We start from the raw sequence: 21,795 nt of genomic DNA on the forward strand, positions 1-21,795 counted from the left end.
GCTGACAGTGGCAGAGCCTGCTTGGGATTCTCTCTCTCCCACTTTCTCTCTCAAAATAAATAAACAAACATTAAAAAAAAAAAATCCATATATTAACCCTTCACGTTGCCATTTTAGCTGCAGTATTCAAAGCTGTTCTAGCTCTAACTTTTCAAACATTCACTGTAGAGGGTAGCTGTTGGGAATGGCCTCATATGCAATTTCTTGTATAGTTGAGATAATACTAACGAAAAAACCCACAAACTCCTGGATGAAGTAGATTCAAAGAACTGTTAGCAAACAGATAAAACTATCTTAGAGACACCACAGACATAGGTTCCTCTCCTCGACTGAGGTTAATTTGGGGTTTCTATTTCCAATCATGGCGTCTCATTAGGACAGAGATGACCACGAAAGGTCTTCTCAGTCTATGGAAGGGAAGATTAGCCAGGCAGACTACATAAGAGTGATTGCGTTGCATCATCTTACAGCACACGAAAAAATACCTTCCACCGTTGATGTGGTTTTATGATGCAAGGGAAAGGAAAAAAGGAAGAAGATCCAGGTGGAGGGTAATGGGAGTAAAACCTCCCGGGAAGCTTTAATGTGGTGGCTTTCAGGGCCTTGCGCACTAGCTCTTAAAACCACATCACTTCTTGTCCAGCCTGGCAGGGACAGAGGCAGCCTCACAACTTCACATCAGGCTCCCAAGCCATGGTTGGTGAAATTTCAGCAATTGTTCTAGATAACACAGTCTCCCTTCTCTCTCCTCCCTCCCCACCCACCTGCTCACCCATCGCTGGTTTTGCACCTCATTCTGATTGCCGCCACAGCCAACTGTGGCATTTGAAGCAATTTACAGATTACAATTGAGCATCAGGCAAAGAATGACCGACATATGTAGGATTTGAGGACTCCGGGAGTGAGGTGTACGTAAGGTGACTGAAGCGGGGGAAATCTAGAGGAACGTTCTGGCCATGAACGAGGGAGGACAGGCCCAGAAGTGGGCGCACGTGACAGCAGCAGCACCTCGAGAGTGACATCACCCCTTCGGGGGCGGAGCCGAACTATTTAGGGCCTTGTCTGCTATTGAGCTTCCATCCTTCTTCCCCACCAAATGCCCTCGACCCCACCGGTCAGAGACCCCTGAGGAAACGAGAAATGCCCAGACCTCACAGAGCGGCAGAATCAGGGCCCAACCTCTCCGCGCAGGGAAGGGTTCGGTTTTCACTCTCGTTCCCAGCCGCTCCCCACCCCCAAACTGTGGAGGGGGCGGGGGCGCGCGCGCTCCACCACGCACGCGCCCCCACGCACGCGCTCTCCCTCCGCGCTCGCGCTCCTCCCCACCCGGGCCCGGAGGGGGCGGGGCTGCGGGCGGCCGGGGAGGGTGTGACGCCCCCGGCGCGGCGGCGGCGCTAGCGAGCGGCCAGCCGGGCGCGGGTTGCTGGGCGCGCTGCTCCGGCGGGGCCCGCTGGCACAGCCGCCTCGCGAGAGCCGCCCGCTCGGCTAGGGAAGCTACGAGCACTCCGAGCGCCGGGCTCGGGGCTGCCGGCGCTGCCCTCCCGCCGCCGCCCTCCGCGCCTCCTCCGGACGGCCCCGCCCCCGTTCCCATCCCCCTCGCGCTCACCTCCTGGCTGTGCCGCGCGCGAGGCGGAGCGAGGCGCCTGCCGCTGCCGCCGCCGCTGCCGCCGCCGCCGCCGCCACCGCCACCACCGCCGCCGCCGCCGCGCTTAGGGGCGAGAGCCTGCACCCGCGCCGCCGCTGACAGGACGACCGCCGCGGGCTGCGCTTGCCCGCCTCGAGGCCCCGCCGCGCCTTTCCGGGGCGCAGATCCACCGCGGGCGTCGGAGCGCAGCGAGGTGCTCTGGGAATCGCGGGCGGCGCCGGCGGGCGGCGCGGTCCTCACTGGAGATCCCGGGGACTGGGGCTTGACCCCGAGGTGCAGCGAGCCCCTCAAAGCGGCAGGTAAGACACCGGAGAGCCGCGGAAGGAGAGGTCGCCTCAGTGACAGGGGCGTTCGCCTTCAATGCCTCCGCTCCAGGGAGAGGGGCGGGGGCGAGCGGGGAGACAGCGAAACGGGCAGCGAAGTGCCTCCGGTGTCCAAGGCGTGGGGAAGGTTGGCTCCAAATGTGGCACCCAGGGTGACTTCAGATAGGACCGGGGTTGGTTACTTCAGTGTCACCGAAGGTGTCAAGGAATTTGGCACCGAGGAGAGTCTCTGGATGACGGGGACCCAGGATGAGATGCGAGGCAGATTGCTAAACGTGGCAGAGAATGTGGTGCAGAACGAGTTGCAAAATGTGCCCCCAGAATGCAGCATAAAAAGTAGTTGTGAAATGTGCCAGGTAAGGCGCAGGGTGGGTTGGCCTGTGTGGCATTGAAATTCATGGTAGAAGTGTTATTAGTGATATTAACAGTCTCTCCTGGGAAAGGGGATGTAGTGTAAGAAAAGATTAATAAGGCTCATTGCTAGATATTTTATCACAGGAATTCGAGAGGAGCTGTGATATGCTATTTTTTTTGAGATATAGTATGTACCCACGTGAAAGAAAAAAAAAAAAAGCATACTGTATCTGGTTGTGAGATGGAAAAATAGGGCTAAAATAATTCCAGGTTTCGCCGTCAGCTTGTAGAGCTGTGATATAATTGTATCCTGTCCTTTATTTCAGTTGTGGAATGTTTAAAATGGGTTTCACAAAACATAAACAATGATAATTAACATTAGGAAGATTGGGTGTTTTGGGTGTCTTTCACTCTATTCTCTGCCCTCTCCAGGAAAAGAAAAACAATAAACAAACAAACAAACAAAAAAACACCCCACCACATCTTGACCATAATTCCGAGTTCAAGATCATTAGGCAAAGGGATTTTTTTTTTTTTTCCCCTATGTGTCTCTGTCTTCCTTTTCACACAGGTGAAAATATCTGGAATGAGGAAAACAAAACAATATGGTGAACAAAAGGGATAAATTTTCAGGCATTTTGAGGGGTTGGAGCCAAAAGCTATTGCAGTGGTTAAGTACAGTGAATGACAGTAGTGATATATTCTTGCATGTTTTTGGTGTTGGGGTGGCAAGACAGGGGGAAAAAAATACAGTAAATGTAGCCTAAAAAGCAGCAACATGGATACTGTCAGTGGAGCACTTCTTGCAGCGTTTCTCAGGTACATCATCTTAGGAATGAGAGCCCAAGAATAAAATATTAAATATTCTTTCTCTCTCTCTGTCTCTCTCTCTCCCTGTAAAATTACCCACATGCTGCGAAACATTGTGACTTCCATTTAAGAAGAACATCTGCGTTTTGAGAGGATTGTCAGAAAATAGCTGGAATTTCAGAAGTAACAAAAGATAGTTGAATGAGCTGTGTAATATAACTTACACATGTATGTCCAAGGAGTGTCTGTGTCCTGTGAAACCAGCAGAAATACCTGGATGTGTTCATTAGGATATAGTTAATGGTTGAGATTATAGTGTTTTATGTTGTGACTATTGTAGAGAAATTGAATTACTTGCCTGAATGTTGTTCTTATAATAACAGTAAGTAGTTTGCCAGATAATCTGAAAATCCATACTGATTGGCTTCCTCCTGGATGCACAATTCAGCCACTGAGGGATCATTTGCTTCAAAGACAAAACTGGATTTTCCTTGGTGATTAATATTTGGGTTTTAGTGTTTTCTGTAGATACGTTACTCACCTTGAGGCGATGTTGGGGCTAAAGCAGAGAGGAGAGGGCCAGAAGAGAATAAAGAGCAGTTCTGTTGGGTCTTCCTGTTTTGTTCTGACTGGAAGCCGTGTGTACTGCCACCCCCTACTGTCTGTAGGAAGAGGTGTTGCAGAGCCCCATTCTTTTCTTGTTATCACTGCCCCCTTGTGTAAGGGAAGAAATTGATAGTTGCACTTGGGAAAACTGCTCTCCTACTGTTCTTGACAGGGGTGTTACGTGGATCTCTTAGTGATCTTTTCAGAGTTGCAGGGCTTTAAACTTACTGTTAATTAGGCTCCGGATTTGATGTCTGTTTTTAATAGTATCTAGTTTTAGTCAGTAATTCAAATTTCTCAGAATGTTTTCAGTGTGTTTGGGAAGATGGTGGAGTATTATCACTAGTAGGAGAACTACTGGTGATGGCTCCCCCTTATGTAGCACCTACTCTGTGCCAGTCCTGTTATACGTGTTTTAACCAGTTTCAATGCCCTGTGAGGTGTGTATGGTTATTTCCATTTTCTGATGAGAAACTGAAACACAGAGATGTTCAGTAACTTGCATAGGACAGTCAAGAATCAGATTTAGCTAGGAAGCAGAAGAGTTGAGTTTCAATTCAGTAAGTAGTAAGATGCATAAATATTAAGCCTACAAATATACCAAAATTACAGTTACTTGTAGTATGAACATTTCTCTTCTGGAATTTATTTTTGTCATTTATCTCTGGAATTATGAGTAGAGGAGTATCAGTGTTTTTTATGTGGTTAAGGAGATGTTTGTGATGGAGGTTGGTTTTGGGGGGAACTTTAGAGGTAGAAAGTTACTTTCAGGTAGGTTGGTTTGTGTGTGTGTGTGTGTGTGTGTGTGTGTGTGTGTGTGTGTGTGTATACATAGTGTGCAGTAAAGGTTTACTGGTGCTTTCAAAATTTTTTTTAATGTTTATTCATTTTTTTGAGTGCTTATTCATTTTTGAGAGACAGAGACAGAGCTTGAGCGGGGGATGGGCAGAGAGGGAGGGAGACACAGAATCCGAAGCAGGCTCCAGGCTCCCAGCTGTCAGCACAGAGCCTGACGAGCTGGAACTCATGGACCTCGATATCATGACCTGAGCTGAAGTCAGACACTCAACCGCTCAACCAACTGAGCCACCCTACTGGTGCTTTTAAAGAGATAGTACTATACGCACGCACACGCACGCATGCACGCACACACACGCACGCACACACAACTAACTACTGTCTCTTTAAGAGCACCAGTAAATTTACTGTAACTTTCTCAAGGAAAATTAAGAAGGAATTATCTATTTTTTCTATCTATTCACACTTTTACGATCTCTATTTTGTAATTAAAAAGTTTTTTTTTAATATTTATTTTTGAGAGAGAGAGAGAGAGAGAGAGACAGAGCATTAGCGGAAGAGGGGCAGAGAAAGAGTGAGACACAGATCCCAAACAGGCTCCAGGCTCTGAGCTGTTAGCACAGAGCCCAATGCGGGGCTTGAACTCATGAACTGTGAGATTATTACCTGAGCCAAAGTTGGATGTTTAACTGACTGAGCCACCCAGATGCCCCTGATCTCTATTTTATTTTAAAAAGTAACAAAAATGGATTGGACATATATGTATATTTTACTGTTTCCGTCAACAGTTGTTGGCTTAGATTTTTCTCACACTTAAACATTTTTTTATATATATTACATATGAACTAATATTTATAAAAACGTGTAAAGAATATCACCTCTTCTACTTGTAACAATTATTTTCTTTTTTAAGCCAAACTGCCATTCTGTGATTCACATGTCTCATATAATCAAACATTTCTGTATTTTTGTATACATGTGTTGTTAAGGGAATGCAAGGTAATCTACTGATTATGGCTAAGACTTATTCAGGATGTATATTTATGTACTTTAGTATATTTAATAAATTGTCATAGACTTGATCATGCTCTGTATTTTAGGTTGGTTGGTAGTTCCTTTTAGTGTACTTCACTTATAAAGCCTAATTTGATGTTTGCATCTTTATCATAAGGTTTTTTGTTTTTTGAGTTTATTTATTTTTGAGAGAGAGAGAGCACACGAGTGGGAGAGGGACAGAGAGAGGGAGTGAGAGAATCCTAAGCAGGCTCCATGGTCCATGCAGAGCCCAACATGGGGCTTGATCCCACCACTGTGAGATCACGACCTGAGCCAAAATTCAAGAGTCAGACGCTTAACCAACTGAGCCACCCAGGTGCCCCTGTTTTCGTATTTTCTGAATGACTCTCTGTGCATTATTTTGAATGGGGAAGAAAGTAAGCCTAGAAAGAAGTACAGTAATCCCCCCTTATCTTCAGGGGATACGTTCCAAGACCCCAGGGGATGCCTGAAACTGTGCATAGTACTGAACCCTGTATATACGATGTTTTTTTCCCTATAAATACATACCTATGATAAAGTTTAATTTATAAATTAGGTATAGTAAGAGATTAACAATAATAAAATAGAACAGTTGAGCCTGGGTAGCTCAGTCGGCTAAATGCCTGACTTTGGCTCGGGTCAGGTCTCATAGCTTGTGAGTTCGAGCCCTGTGTCTGGCTCTGTGCTGACAGCTCAGAGCCTGGAGCCTGCTTCAGATTCTGTGTCCCTCTCTCGTTCTGCCCCCTCCCGCTCATGCTCTCTCTCTCTCAAGAATAAATAAACATTAAAAAAATTTTAAAAATACAATAAAATAGAACACTTGTAATAGTATGTTGTAATACAGTTGTGTGAATGTAGTCTCTCAAAATACCTTATTGATTGAATTCACTCTTCTTGTAATGACATGAGATGATAAAATGCCTGTGTAATGGGATGAAGTGATGTAGGCAGTGTGATGTGGCCTTAGGTTACTATTGACCTTCTGACTAAGTATCAGAAGGAGGAGCTTCTAGACTGTGGGTGGATTAGCAGGGACTACTGTACACTAAACCAATACTAGTTCTAAAAAGTGAATATCAGGGTAGTTGATACTGATTAGATGTAAGGTAGAACAAGTGTGCCTAAAAGAAATGCATCAAATTTCTTTCCTTGTCATATTTGTTTCCTTTACAATATAATTAAAATTGAATTTCTGAGACCTACTGATTAGGCATAGTAGTTGAATGTACTTACACAGAATCACAGAATGTTAGCTGGAATATTTTTACTCAGGATTCCAAGATTTTGTTTCAGGGAGCTAGAACAGACTGTTGCAGGTGGCTGTTTGCTTTTCCAGTACTAGTCTGACCAAAGTAACAAATATAAAATAGTTTGGAAACTAGTTTAATTATTTGGACTTTTTTTCCCCCTTTGTGAATGAATTGAAGCTCAGCGTTGTCATATCTGCTGAGTGCCTGTAGTTAACAAATACTATTATTATTTGGAGAGAAGACACTATATAAATATACTGTATAAATAAATAGTCTTTGTTATAATCCCATGAAAACTGTCACTTGGCTTGTTTGAGTAGCATCTTTTGTATTACATGAAAATTGTTTACAATAAAAAAATGAGGGGCTCCTGGGTGGCTCAATCGGTTAAGCATCCGACTTTAGCTCAGGTCATGATCTCATGATTTGAGTCCAGCGTTTGACTCTGCAGTGATAGTGCAGAGCCGGCTTGGGATTCTCTCTCTCTCCCCCTCCCCCGTGTGTGTGTGTGTGTGTGTGTGTGTGTGTGTGTGTGTGTTCATGTGTGCACTCTCTCTCAAAATAAACTTTAAAAAAATGAGTTGAGATGTTTATATGATGATGGAGGGTACCTATGCCTGGTGAGTCTCTTTAAAATTCTCTGGAGGGGTACCTGGGTGGCTCAGTCAGTTAAGCGTCCTGCTCCTGATTTCGGCTCATGTCATGATCTCATGGTCGTGGGTTCTAGCCCTGCATTGGACTCTGCGCTGACAGCATGGAGCCTGCTTGGAATTCTCTCTCCCTCTCTCTATGCCCCTCCCCTGCTCGCTCTCTCTCTCTCTCTCTCTCAAAATAAATAAACTTAAAAAAAAGAAGATTCTATGGAAAGAAATAGGTTAAAAGAAGAGCTTAAAGATTTATAGCTTTATTTTTCCAGCCAATGGCCCTTTTCCTTTCTTTTAGAGGTATTTTACCTCGAGTATTTAAGATTCCAGGTAATATTAGATGGAGAACAAAAAATTGGGGCCTAAATTTTAAAAGGTTAAACAGGGTAAGGATGCAATAAATTGAAAAAGTTTCTGATAGGGATTGTTCTTATTCCAGAAATCTCTAAGTAATTACAATACCACAATTATTTCTGGAAACAAATTATTAGGTCAGTTTATTTTATTTAACAAAAATATAAGTCTTTAGAAAGTTGTGTTTGTGGATGTTTTTAGTGTGAGATAAGTTGCTTTTTTATGGGCCACACATTACAAAAATATCTTATTATGTTCAGCTTCTGTTTGTCCTTGAATAGTTGAAGGTAAACTTGACTGAGTTTAAGAGGCAAAAAAATTAAGTTGGTATTAGTTTTAATCATGCTTTTGCTTTACCCTTTTCTTCCCCATAATACTAACTTCTGCCTTTATCCAGTGCATAGTATATATATCCTATCTCTCAAACTTCTTCCTTTTTATCAGAACTTGAGATATTCTGATGTCATTTATTTTATTTTTTTAATTTTTTTAATGTTTATTTTTGAGAGAGCAAGCGCACGTGTGACCGAGAAGGCAGGGGAGGGGGAGAGAGAGAGGGAGAGACAGAATCCGAAGCAGACTCCAGGCTCTGAGCCATCAACACAGATCCTGATGCGGAGCTCAAACCCATGTGAGATCATGACCTGAGCTGAAGTTGGAATGCTTAACCGACTAAGGCACCACGTTGCCCCTATTCTGATGTCATTTAAACTGAGTAGTTGCATTATAGTGAATAATCTTGTTGGTATGTTTAAAAAAAATCCATTTGCCCTGTAGACATCTTTACTTTTTAATGTCAAATTTATGTACCTTTTTTCCATAGGTACTTTGCTGCCAGAGTGATCTTTCTAACATGGCCATCTGATCATGTCATTCTTTTCTTCAGAATCTTATTGTGGCGACTCATCACTTAATGGATAAAATGGAAACTCCTTAGCAAGCCATGTGAGGTCCTTCATGATGATCTGATCTTTGCCTCCTTTTTAGACTCATTGCCTGCCTCATTCTTCTTCAAAGTTCTATGCATCAGGAGATATGTGTGGAGAAATATACATACATATACACAACATCAAGAATATTATTCAGAGTGACTTCTGGACTGTCGTTGAAACAAACTCTAAAGATAAACCAAATTTTATTCCTTATTTATTTCCTGAGTTGGGGGAGGAAGATTAGAAGGTTCTCTGTGTGAACTGTAGCTGAATTATTTTCACTATATTATGGGGGTTGGCAAACTACAGTGCATGGGCCAAATGCAGCCCAATGTCTGTTTTTGTCTGACCTGCAAGCTAAGATTGGTTTTTTTATAGTTTTAAATAGTTGAAAAGATATCAAAAGAAGAATGCTTTGTGACATGTGAAAATTATAGGAAATTCAAATTCACGCCCTGAAGAAAGTTTATTGGCATATTGCCATACTCAATCATTTACATATTGGTTATAGCTGTTTTCTGAGTATAGCCACAGAGTTGGGTAGTTTCTAAAGAGACCGCATAGCCCACAAAACCTGAGTATTTACTATTTAGCCCAACTAACTGATGCTAACTTTATTAACTGATAAAAGTTACCAGTCATTAGTTTATACTATAAATGGTCATTGACTGTCATGAATTGGAGATAGACCAACTATGTCTGTTGAAGGCCTTTCAGGGCATAATTGCTTCTGTCTATCTACTGAGAAAAGATTGGCTACTTTGCCTTCATAGGGATTTATCTGACAGTCTCCTGTTGTGTCTCCATTTGACACCCATATTATGTCTAACTCTGAAGAAATTTCTTCCAGAGTATATTAATTGACTATTCCTTTCTCTCAAAAGAGGTATCCCAAGTGAAGAGTTTTAGAGCATGGCATATAAGAAGATTTTTCTTTTTCCAAGTCTCTCATATGCATATTTTGCATTAAAAAAGATCATTGTTATATGAAAAAAACCTTGATTTTTTAAATATTAGTTTGCTATATGGATACCTTGTGTTTAAGGTTTATGAGTTCAGTTAGATTACTTATATTGGAAAAATTGGGGGGGGGTTATGCAGTATATTAACTCATTAAATCATTTGCTTAAATATTTATTGACTACCTGCTATGTATAAGTAGTTACTTTTGCTATTGTAGTCTTTCAGTTGAAGGTGGACATTTCAAATTCTTACTTAATAAAAGCTAATAGTGTAATTCAGAATTCTGTGTCCTCATATCCATTCTGCCTCTGGGGAAAATATGGTTTAAGAAAATCCAGTGTATTACAGTTTGTCACTTCCCTAAAGTTTCATTAGCCAGTGTTGATAAGTTTTACTGTTTTCATTAGGTGGCAAGGTATTATGAAAAGGAAAACGGTGATTTGTACATTCCTTCTTATAAATACCAGCAAGTGTTGTAAACCTAAAATTCACAAAGAAAAGTATATAAACAATAGTAATGGACAGTTTATTCCAGATACCTTTGGACTAGGTATCCTTGTTTATTTCCTTCCTCTAATACTTGCATTATCTAATACTTGCATTAATACTTGCATTATCATATCTGATTATATCGGTTGACATCTCATTATAGAGATTGACAACTTGAAGAAATATGGCAACAGGTTTTTATTGCCATGGAAACCCCTCCTATGGATCCAGCCTTATGAGTGGATTAGTTAGTTATTAAACTTGGAAATGGGATGGGGTATCTAGATGTTGTGATTCAATCATCTTAGCCATAGAGAATCTGCCTCAGATCTTAGTCAATTCCTTCTGCCTAAATGAAGGAAGTCTCTTCTTAGCACTTTGCAATCTTGGGTTGTGGGGTCCCACAATGTCTGGCCCTAGCTGCTGAAATTTGGTAAGGCAAAAAGCTAGTCAGGCTATGGAAGCTTAATGTGTATTTGTTGTTACTCTAGAATTAGTTCTGTTCAGATCCCAAGGAATTCTGTAGGGCTCCCTCGGATTGGGAATTAGGGTGAATGAAGGTAATTCGTTTTATTAGGATATGTGGGATGAAGATTTACTACATAATCAGAGAATATATACAGCATCAGAGAATCTTAACTCTTCCTTTTTAGGGTTTTGAAGAGGAAGAAAGACTTCCTTTGGAAGTTGTTACAAACATTCCTTTATGATAGGATGACAATACTATTTATGTAAGAAGCTTTTGAAATTCTACAATCATGAGACCCATTTTATAGTAGAACATGAATTTGAGAGTTTTTGAATCATGAAAACATTCAAATTATTGCTCTGTCACTCACTAGATGTATGAGGGGCTAAAATCTATCTTGTAGGGTTTTGATGATGACAATGAAATAATCACTGACAATCCTTAGGACCATGTCTAGTGCTTAAGGAATGGTAATTTTTATTAGACCTTGGAAGGCGTCCTGAATTTCTCTTTTTTGATGTGTGCTTGACCCAACTCCTTTCCAGAGTGTTTTACTAGCATTGTCAGTACAGCTTTTCCTTGTCTTGTCTCGCTCTCCTTTTCAGCCTTGCAAGGCATTTAAAAGACCCATGGTTAATTCAGCTACTGATTTATTTTGTATCCTGAAATTTTCTTTTATGAAAGATTTGATGAGAGCTGAGAGAATTCTTAAATAACTGTAAACTTTAAAGATTCTTATAGAAGTGAGATGCTGTTGGGCAGACTCCTGGTGTGCATACCTTTTGGGCTGTTTCCCTTTAAGTACCACAGGCTTGACAAAAATTAGTTTTTAATCTCCTCCATAAAATAGCAAACAGTGGCATTTCTTTGAGACAGTGAGCCCAAGTTCTTTTTTTCAATTCGATCACGTAAATGTTTTCAATGTTTATAAACATTTCTCACATTTGTTAATAACTGGAATTTTCTATGATAACTTTATCCATCACCCATGTCACATGTTGGTAGCTTCTTGTAATTTTTCTTTTTTAAAAAGTTGTAGGTGGCAATCAGTTAAGTGGTTGCTATTTTTTTGTGTGATTTGCTTAATAAAAATGGCCTTGTTTATTTACAATGTAAAATAATACATTAGGAAAAGTTTGCCTCTCTTTAGTATAGCTATAACAAGTTAACTATTCAAAATCCCATTTTTTCCTGAGTTTTAATTACTTCTGTGACATTTTGCCCATTTATGCTAATCAGTGTATCATGCATATAATTATTCATTGAATATTTTTTTTACTCGCTTTTTCTTAGTTTTATCCTTATTTGTCAAAATATCCATGAATTGATAAGTTTGTGCTAGTTATAAGTTTGTGCTGGTTATAAAATAAAAACTAGTTCATCCTGAAGTCATCTTGCTTAATGTACTTGAGAAAGACCATTCTTATGCAGCTTTGGTTCCAGATTGGATTATTTTGTATTTTTAAATAAATGAACTTCATAATGATTCCTCTCCTTGCTTACATAATTTAATTCTAATTTTGTCTTTGGATGTATTAAAGGTAGACATTTATTAGTTGTCAACAAATGTTAATTGTCATTACTTTTAATCTCCTCACCCTCCCAACCCATTTAGCTTTATAAAAAAATTATAAAGGTAATTCTCTGCTTGCAACCCTGAAAATAAACAAACCAGGGTGAATAAAGGAAAAGTTAGTATTTTCCCTTCCCCTCAGGTCTCTCCCTTCTCTAGTTTTCCTCCTTGGTGTAACCAACATTAACGAACACTGAGTATTTTTCAGCATCTTTTTCTCACTCAAAAACACATAAGTATGTACACATACCTATACAGGCTTTTTGTAACTTGCTTTATTCATTTACAAACATATCATGGTATCTCTCCAGTGTAGTAAATGGAACTCTAATTGTAAAAAGCTCAATAACATTCTATAGGGTAGCACACCATAATTTATTCTGTTGTTACGTAACTAATGGATATTAAGATTCTTTCTTTCTTTCTTTCTTTCTTTCTTTCTTTCTTTCTTTCTTTTCTCTTTCTTTCTCTCTTTCTCTCTCTCTCTCTCTCTCTCTCTCTCTTCCCTGTTACAAACATTAGTCCATTCTTACTCATGACCAGAGAAGCAAACATTCTATATAAAGTGTTGACAAGATAAAACTAGTAGTATATTTAAAAGATAATACATCAGGGGCACCTGGGTGGCTCAGTCAGTTAAGCGGTTAAGTGTCCGACTTTGGCTCAGGCCATGGTCTCCTGGTTTGTGAGTTCGAGCCCCACTTCGGAGCCTGGAGCCTGCTTTGCCTGTTTTGTATTCTTTGTCTCCTTCTCTCTCTGCCCCTCCCCCACTTGTGCTCTGTCTCTATCAAAAATAAATGTAAAAAAAATGTTTAAAAGATAATATATCAGTGTTTATTCCAAGAAGGCAGGGACAGTTAAATAGTAACATAATTTAACATATTAACAGATTACAAGATAAAAACTATATGAGTATCTCTCTCTTTTTGGATGAGTTGGAGGACTTTGTATTGTATTTAGACAAGATAGCATAGGGAAATGTCTGCCCATGCAGATAGTAGTCCAAGTTTTGTACAGTTCTTTGACCCTCAAGGTGATAAGCAGAAGCCTTTTCTTCCAGAGTCTTTGTGGAGACTTTGTGGGGCCTTTCTGCTTTGACCTTGGCTTAACTACAGGACTTTGGTTGCTAAAGCCTGGTACCTTTGACATATGGAAATAAGTATACTTCCTGAGACTGGGATGGATGACAAGGGTGAGCCTATCCAACTTAGGGCTGGCACTTTTTGTGATCTTGTGTTTGATTACTTTGGGCTTAATGAGCACCTTGTTGGCCTCTGTACTGGTGCTCATTGTTTGGAAACATTGGTCTGAATCATTTTGAGGCCTTTCTCATGCTTGTTGGCAAAATATGCATTCCTTAGGATCTAAGTTTCTTGAAGCTTTCTAGGACTGGTTGGTTGTATATAATATTCTTGGATTTGGCCATTTCTATACTGCCAGCCACAACTCTGGGAGTGGTAGAGACTGGAAAAAAAGAGACCCATGACCGTCATAATAGATGCCAGAAAAGCATTTGGAGTAATTTCCTCAGTGGATGTGGCATAATTTCTGAGTTCTTGCTTGAGTGAAAATGCCCATCTTTTATCTTGATCAGTGAATGATATCTTGGCTAGATAGTGTTCTTGGATCATCATTTTTTTCCTGCTTTATAACATGTATACCTTATACCACCATTTTCAAGCTTGTGCAACTGATAAGTTTGATGCCTTTCTCCTTTCTTTATAAGTAACTGGTTCTTTATCTCCCACACAGTCTTGCCACGCTTATGTGGTCTGAGATTATCAGATCTAATCTCATTATGCACTTGATCCCTTTTATATCATGGGAAAGCCAGTACTGCCCATTCATCTTGCATTTCCTGGACTCCTGCCTATATTACTGTATTTTCCCCTTTCTGGTCCCAGTTTTCTCCTTTTTTTTCTTTCTTATTCTTTAATGTTTAGTAGTAGTATAGTAAAATCATTTTAGTGATTCTGAGTTGTTATTCTCAGGTACAAATTGTTCTTTCAAAATGTAGTTTCAAATATTTATTTCAGGAAAGTTTTTTGACATACTGTTTTTACTATTCTGTTTTTTGTTTTGATTTCCTTCTTCAGGTGTTCCTATCACTGTATGTTCCATCTTCTTTGCCTGTTTTCAGTATTTGCCAGTTTTTCTCAAATCTTTTTGATCTCTTTGAGTCTTAAATTTTTCTTTTTTTTAACCTATTTTTCTTAAGGGATTATCTGTTTTTATTCATTCTTGTCTTCTGGAATGATTCTTTCCTTTTGTTTTTAATTATTTTGTGTCATGTCATCTCATTTTGAGTTTTTATAATTCTTAGATCTATTCTTTCATGTCTTTTGTCATTTTCTTAAGGTCTTTTAGTTCATTTTGAAATGGCATGTTACAGAGTTGATCTTTTATGTGGGCACGTCTTTCTGGTATGCTTTTATTGTCTGTAGGGATGTTGTTATTATTTTAATGTTTATTTATTTATTTTAGAGAGGGAGAACAGGGAAGGGGCAGAGCGAGAGAGAGAGAGAGAGAGAGAGAGAGAAGAAAGAGAGAATCCCAAGCAGGCTCTGTGCTGTCAACACAGAGTGCGATGCTCGAACTCATGAACCATGAGGTCATGACCTGAGCTAAAATCAAGAGTCTGATCGACTGAGCCATCCAAGTGCCCCTGTAGGGATGTTATTCTGCTCCTTATTCTTTCTTCTTGTAACTTAGTATATGGAATTGACCTTGATACTTTCTGTGATTCATTTTTATTTGAAATTAATTTCAAAAAATCTTTTAGAAAATGTCTGCGTTCAGGAAATCTTCTAATTTCATAGAGCTTTTTCTGTGATTGTTTTTGTGTAGTGTTAAAAAATATGGTGGCTTGTATTCTGAGATTTCCTGGCCTTACTCTCCTCTAGTAGTTTTGTTTGGACCTTCTCTTTCCTTCATCTCTCTTGTTTGATCCCAATTTTCACCCTTTTGTGATCATTAAACCCTTTCTCTCTGCCTTCTGGAGTTCACCTGCAAAACTCCCTTTGTCTTTAACCTCTTCTCTAAACATGAATACCTTCTTGCTATAAGTAAAACTTCTCCCCTGAGGGCCATACTTCCCCATAGAGTTCTAAAGTGGTGGCTCCTCCTATTGATGTGGGTTAAGTGTTCTCTTTGCTTTCTCATAGTTGCTTCTAGACTTCTTTGGGGGCTCACTGGTACTCTTTACTACTCCAGTTATGATTATTGGTATCTTCAGTATCCATACAGATGACCCTTCTGGTATTCTGTCTTCTTCACTTCCTCTCCTCTGCTGATCTTGTCCTTTGCCTCAGCCGTTTACTTCTGTGGCATATTCTGTGCAGATGTTTTTAAAACCCTCAGTGCATCTGCATTAACTGGGAAGCTTTGAGAAACTACAGGTGCCTAGGACTCACTCCCAGAAATTCTGATTTGGTTAATCTGGGGTGTGGCTTCATATGTTATATTTAACAGTTTTTCAAGGTGACTTTAATGTGCAGCCAGGATTGAGAGTCACTGTTCTAGAACTCCTTATTACCAATAGCTACAATTTTCTATAATATAATTTCTGGCATTTTACTCTCCAACTATCACCTCCAGTGTTTCTGGCTCACTTCTAAGTACCCAACAATCTTGATTCTTTGACCCCACTGGGACCTTTAATTTACCACCTTTTCACTGTTCCTCAGGGCATACATGTCCTCAGTTCCTTTTCTAACTTGCTGAATTCTGATTATAATTGCTCTTCTGCATCTATCCTCAACCCTCTTCATCTCTTTCCCTTGGTTGTTCTTGCCTGGTAAAACCCGATCCTGGTTAAAACCAACCCTCCTTTTTCACACCTGCACACTTGTAGCTGTATATGGCTCAGCAAAACAGTCATGTTGACTTTAAATTCTTAGTACCCAGTGACTTTAACTTCATTTTAGTGCTGCCAAGCTATCCTACTTTATCATTCTAGTTCTTCCACACTCCCATTTGCTTAGTTGATTATATCTGTTCCTTGCATGCAAATCTTCAACATTTCCCTTTACGTCCTTTCATTCAGCTGGTGACCTTCCTTTCTATTTTATTAAGAAAATAGAAACGTTCTTCCCACCACCTGCATCTTTACCAGTTATTGTGAATTAACTGTCTTTTCTTCTATCGAAGGTCATTCCCACCAATTGTTCCTTTGAGCCCATCCCTTCTTGCCTTCTCAAGGACATTCTTCCTGCAATTCTTCCCTGTTTTTCCTTTTCTGGATCACTGTCAACAGATTAAGAGCATATTGTAATTTCTTTCATTTGAAAGAAATGCTCTCTTGACCTTACTAACCCTTCCGGCTGCTATCCCATTTCTTTTCTCATTTATACCAGACTCCGGAAAACAGTTTTGTTTACTTTATCCATCTCTCTTTTTTAAATAGTTTAATTAATAGTGTAGAGGTGTAATGTACATATTACAGAATTTACTCATTGTAACAGTATGATTTACTGATTATAGGTAAATCTATAGAATCGTGCAGTTATCACCACAATCCAGTTTTACAGTATTGTGATCACTCCCCAAAATTCCTCTGAGCTTATTTGCGTTCCATCTCCATTCCTAACGCTAGCCTTAGGCAACCACTCATCTTTCTGTTTCAATAAGTTGGCCCTTGGACATTCATATAAATGGAATCATAAGTGGGTAGTTTTGTTTTATAATATGCAGTCTTTTGCTTCTGTCTCCTTACACTTAGCATGATGTTTTTGAGGTTAATCCATGTTGAACATGTGTCAGTATGTCATTCCTTTTTATTGCTGAGTATTTTTGCATTGTATGGATGCAAAATGCCATCATCAAATGATGGGCATTTGGATTGTTTCCAGTTTTTGGCTTTTATGAGTAATGCTGCTATAGTCATTCATGTACAAGGCTTGGTGTGGATATATGTTTTAATGTCTTCTGGATAGATTCCTAGGAGTGGAGTTGCTGGGTTTGTGATCCATTTTGAGTTAATTTTTGGAGGTGGTGTGAGGTAAGGATGTGAGGTTTTTTGGGTTTTTTTGTTTTTGTTTTTTTTAATGAATATCCAGTTGCCCCAACACCATTTATTGAAAAGATTATCCTTTCTTCCTATGAATTGTCTTGACACAATAAAAAAATGTACATATTACAAAATTTACCCTTTGTATTTGGGGTATGAGAAGGGATTATACTCCTATGGTTGTCTCACTACTTCGAACTTCCTGTTAAATCCCCAGATAGGCCATTGGGTTATTGCTTGCTCTGAACAGGATGACAGCCTCAGGCTAGGAAATCTGACTGTTCACTTGCCACTAAGATGGCTACTTTAATTGGTAGTTCTATTAAATTGAGTCCTTTGCTGCAGTAGCAGCGAAGCTCCAGGTTTTCTTTGGCCCACCCTGCTTGAGCTACTACTTGTAGGGGGCAAGATTAAGGAGAATGAGAGTAGTCCCAGGCAAAATTGCCACAAGCTTCCATTGTTCTTACCCAATTTTGCCTAGTTTGCTTGAATAAACATTTCTTTGTTGTATGCCTTTGGTTGATTTCCAGAGTGCTATAAAGTCAGATCTCCATTCTCTTTGAACCCATCCCAACCAGGCTTCCTCTCCCACCGTTTCACTGAAACTGCTTGTTATGGTCATCAGTGGCTTTCATTTTGCTCAATCCAGTGATCCTTTTTTAGTCTCTGTCTTGCTTGATCTGTCAGCACCGTTTGATAGAATTGATTACACTCTCTCCTCCTTGAAGTCTTCGACTTCCAAAATACTTGGTTGTTCTGTGTCACGGGATACTTTATTTTTGTGGATTTCTTTCACTTAGTCCTCCTCATCTCATAGCCTATAAAACTTGTAGTGCGTTAGGAATTTTATCTTTCCTGAGGACATTATTTCTCTTTCTGCCCTCTCAAGTGATGCCTTTCCCTTTTTTTGTTCTCATAACCCTCATGCCACTGGATATGGAGATAGATACTCTCTTTATTCCCCTTTTCAGCATTGAAATCATTCTCTTCCCTAAAGTTCTTTAGCTTTGAAATTCACATCATCACATTTTATTTACTACAAACCCTGTTGGTGTTGACTGGATTTTCTGGTTCACCCCCATACAGTGACTTCTGATGGTTACCACCTGGAGTTAGGTCACACTTCACAAGTTAAGGGCATAGTCCTCCACTAGACAGCTCTCACTTCAAATACCAGCTTCAGGCTTGGGGGTTCCCAGAATCATCCTCATTTCTAACCAACTGGCTGTAAAGTAAATGTGGGGATTCCTGCTACTCCCTCACAGTTTTACTGTGGCAAAAAGGATACAAAACAGAACCAGCCAAAAGAAGGGACACAGAGGGTAAGGTCTAGGAAGCTCTCAAATGTGCAGCTTCTGGTGTCCTCCCCCTTTGGAATCAGGACACATCCTCCTCCTGGCACATCTTTCTTCTGGCACATCAGTGTGTTACAGTACATAGACTATTGTTAACCCTAAGGCTCACCCAAACTTTGGTGTCCTGGATTTTTATTGAGGCTTTGGTATGTAGGCATGATTGATTAAATCATTGGCCACTGATTAAACTCAGTCTCCAGCCACCTCCACTCACTGGACGGCAGGCCTCTAATTATATAGTTGGTCTTTTTGGTATAGCCAGCCCCCATCCTGAGTCATTTTGTTAGCACAAACTATTTAGGGGCCCGCTATGACTCATCTCATTAACAAAAGCTATCAGGTTCCACCATGAATAACAAAGACACTCCTATCACTCAGAAAAAATTCCTAGGATTTAAAGACTACCCCCCAGTAACTGGGAACAAAAGCTAGCCAAATTTCTCTATTACATAGGATTCCTTCCCTCTTCTTACTTTTTGGTTTTATTTTGTTTATACTCCCCTTCTCTCTCACAGTACTATTTCTGATCTCAATTCTTGGTCATTTCAACCATGTAGATAGTTTTTCAACATTCAGATCTTTCAGTTCTTTGGATTTCAGTTTTTGAATCTCTTTCTGTGATCTTGTCTTCCACCTCCCCTAAATCATTATGACTACCAAAGTTATTCCCTAGCAATAATAATTGCAACCTCCCCATAATTTCAGTTGTATGTGTCCCACTCTCTGGCCACTACTTGCTGTCTTTCTAATCTTTTCCCCTTTAGTACCCTGACTCCCATAATTCTTTAACCCCACTAGGACCTCTTATCCAGTGATTCAGCCACCATTTCATTGACTTTCTCTTGATAACTTCTTTCCCTTCCTTACTGAAGTCACTTTATAATCATAGTTCTCCCTTGCACATACCTTTGACATTGTTTCTTCTCTCTTGATTCATTGTTCTTGCTGTGCCAAAACCACATTCCTAGTTAAATCCACTTACGACCTCTTCCATGCCTGCACCCATGAAGCTGAAATGTGGTTGGTGTAAAACATACAACCTTGCTCATTGGTTTTGTTTTAAATTCATGGCCATAAACCTCAAGTGGAACCATAATGCTTCCAGATAATCATGCTGTATATCCTTAGTCTAGTAGGTGGGAGAATGAATGGATGATGAATTTATACATTTTCCCTCTTTTTTCCCCTCTCATCTCACTTGTAATACTTTCATTCTTTTTCTCAGCTAATGACTTTTCTTCCTACTTGATTGAAAAAGTTGAGGAGAACTTCTGTAGAATTCCACAGTCATATGTCTACTTCTGTCTGAAGGCAGTTCCTTCATTCGTCCACTAGATCATATCCACTCTTGCCTACTCAAGAACATTCCTTCAGTTATTTTCTCCTCTTTTAATTTTTTTTCTCTGATTCATTCCCGTCAGCATTCAAACATGTTACTTCTCTCATGTTAAAAAAAAAAAAAAAGTTTTCTTGATCTTACTTTCCCCTCCGACTACCACCTAATTTCACTGTTCTGTCTTGTAGCAAACCCTTAAAAGAGTTGCATATAATGCTGTTTCATTTTTCTCCTCCCATTGTACTATATGCTGACTAACTTGGATGTAAATTTAAAATACACACATACATACATACATACACACAACATACTTTGGTGTTTTTTTCTCTAAGAACAGGGATATTCTCATACACCTCATATAATTATCAGAATCAGAAAATATTTAATATATATGTATATAAATATTCAATATTTATTGTTGGTATAATATATTATCCACAGTCTGTGTTTAGATTTTATTTTTTTCCCTAATAAGTCCTTATAGCATTTTGCACACTGCCCCCCGCCAAGTCTGGGATTCATTGTAGTATTCCTTCCAGCATTGCATTATTGGATTTATTATTTAATCTGGAGCAATTCTTTAGCCTCTCTTGTTTCTTGTCATTGACACTTTGGAATATTACAGCCAGTTATTTTGCAGACTATACCTTGACTTGGTTTGTCTGTTTCCTTAGGTTTTATATTTTGGGGGCAGGATACTATATAAATGATGTGTGTTATTGGTGCATCCTATCAGGAGGCATATAATTCTGGTTGGATCTGTTATTGATCATGTTAACTTTGATCATTTGGTTCAAGTGTTGTCCACCAGTTTTTTCTACTATACAGTCATTATTTTATTTTTGTAGTATATGAATAATTCATGGGAAGATATTTTGAAATTGCGGTTGATCCTTAAATGATGCAGGAGTTGGGGACGCTGACCCCTTCATGCAGTAGAAAATCTGGGTATAACTTGGCTCCCCAAAAACTTAACTAATAGCCTGTGTGACCAGAAGCCTTACTAATAACATGAACAGTCAGTTGACTCATATTTTGTATATTGTATTATTATATACTGTATTCTTATAATAAAGTTAGCTACAGAAAAGACTATGTCATTAAGAAAATCATAGGGAAATGAACATGTCATGGGAATAACAGGTACATCATAGGGAATATAGTCAGTGGTATTGTAATAATGTTATATGGTGACAGTAGTTACCCTTACAGCCAGCATAGCACAGTGTATAGAGAAGCTAAATCTCTATGTTGTACACAATGTTGAAATGAATGTAACATTGTTTATCAACTGTCCTCAAAAATTTTTTTCTGTTTTTAAAAGTTTATTTGAGAGAGAGAGAGAGAGCGAGTGAGCGTGTGAGCACTGGAGGGGCAGAGAGGGGGAGAGAGAGGAAATGCCACGCAGGCTCTGCACTGACAGCACTGAGCCCTATGCAGGGCTTGAACTCACGAACCGTGAGAACCAAGAGTTGGACATTTAACTGAGCCACCCAGGCGCTCCTCAAATCAAATAAAAAAATTTTTTAAAGACTAAAAATAATTTTAAAAAAGGAAAATCATTAAGAAAGAGAAAATACATATGTAGTACTATACTGCATTGAAAAAAATCCATATGTAAGTGGACCTATGTAGTTCAAATCTATGTGGTTCAAGCATCATCTGTGTGTAATCTCGTTGCTCATCAACTTTTACCTACTTGTTTTAGTATCATTACTAATTCTCACTGGAATTAATTATTATTACTAGGATGGCTGCAGAATAATGATTCTCTAACTCAGCCATTGTTTCTGCATTTATTAGTTGATATTTAAATTGGAAAAAATCAAGTGTTTTTTTTCTTCTTAA

At 39.5% G+C, this 21,795-nt stretch overlaps 1 protein-coding gene across 8 annotated transcripts in view; it reads left to right on the top strand.

The window, feature by feature from the left end:
* The first annotated feature begins 1,863 nt into the window (after positions 1 to 1,863).
* TANC2 (tetratricopeptide repeat, ankyrin repeat and coiled-coil containing 2) overlaps positions 1,864 to 21,795 on the top strand; it is a 361,357-nt gene continuing 341,425 nt past the window's right edge. For all 8 annotated transcript variants that reach the window (XM_042916896.1, XM_042916899.1, XM_042916900.1 and 5 more), the window contains exon 1: positions 1,864 to 1,944. The gene's annotated coding sequence lies outside the window, so the exon portion shown is untranslated. The remainder of the gene's footprint in view (positions 1,945 to 21,795) is intronic.

The sequence above is a fragment of the Panthera leo genome, chromosome E1 (genome assembly GCF_018350215.1).
Source record: "Panthera leo isolate Ple1 chromosome E1, P.leo_Ple1_pat1.1, whole genome shotgun sequence".
Classification (NCBI taxonomy): domain Eukaryota; kingdom Metazoa; phylum Chordata; class Mammalia; order Carnivora; family Felidae; genus Panthera; species Panthera leo.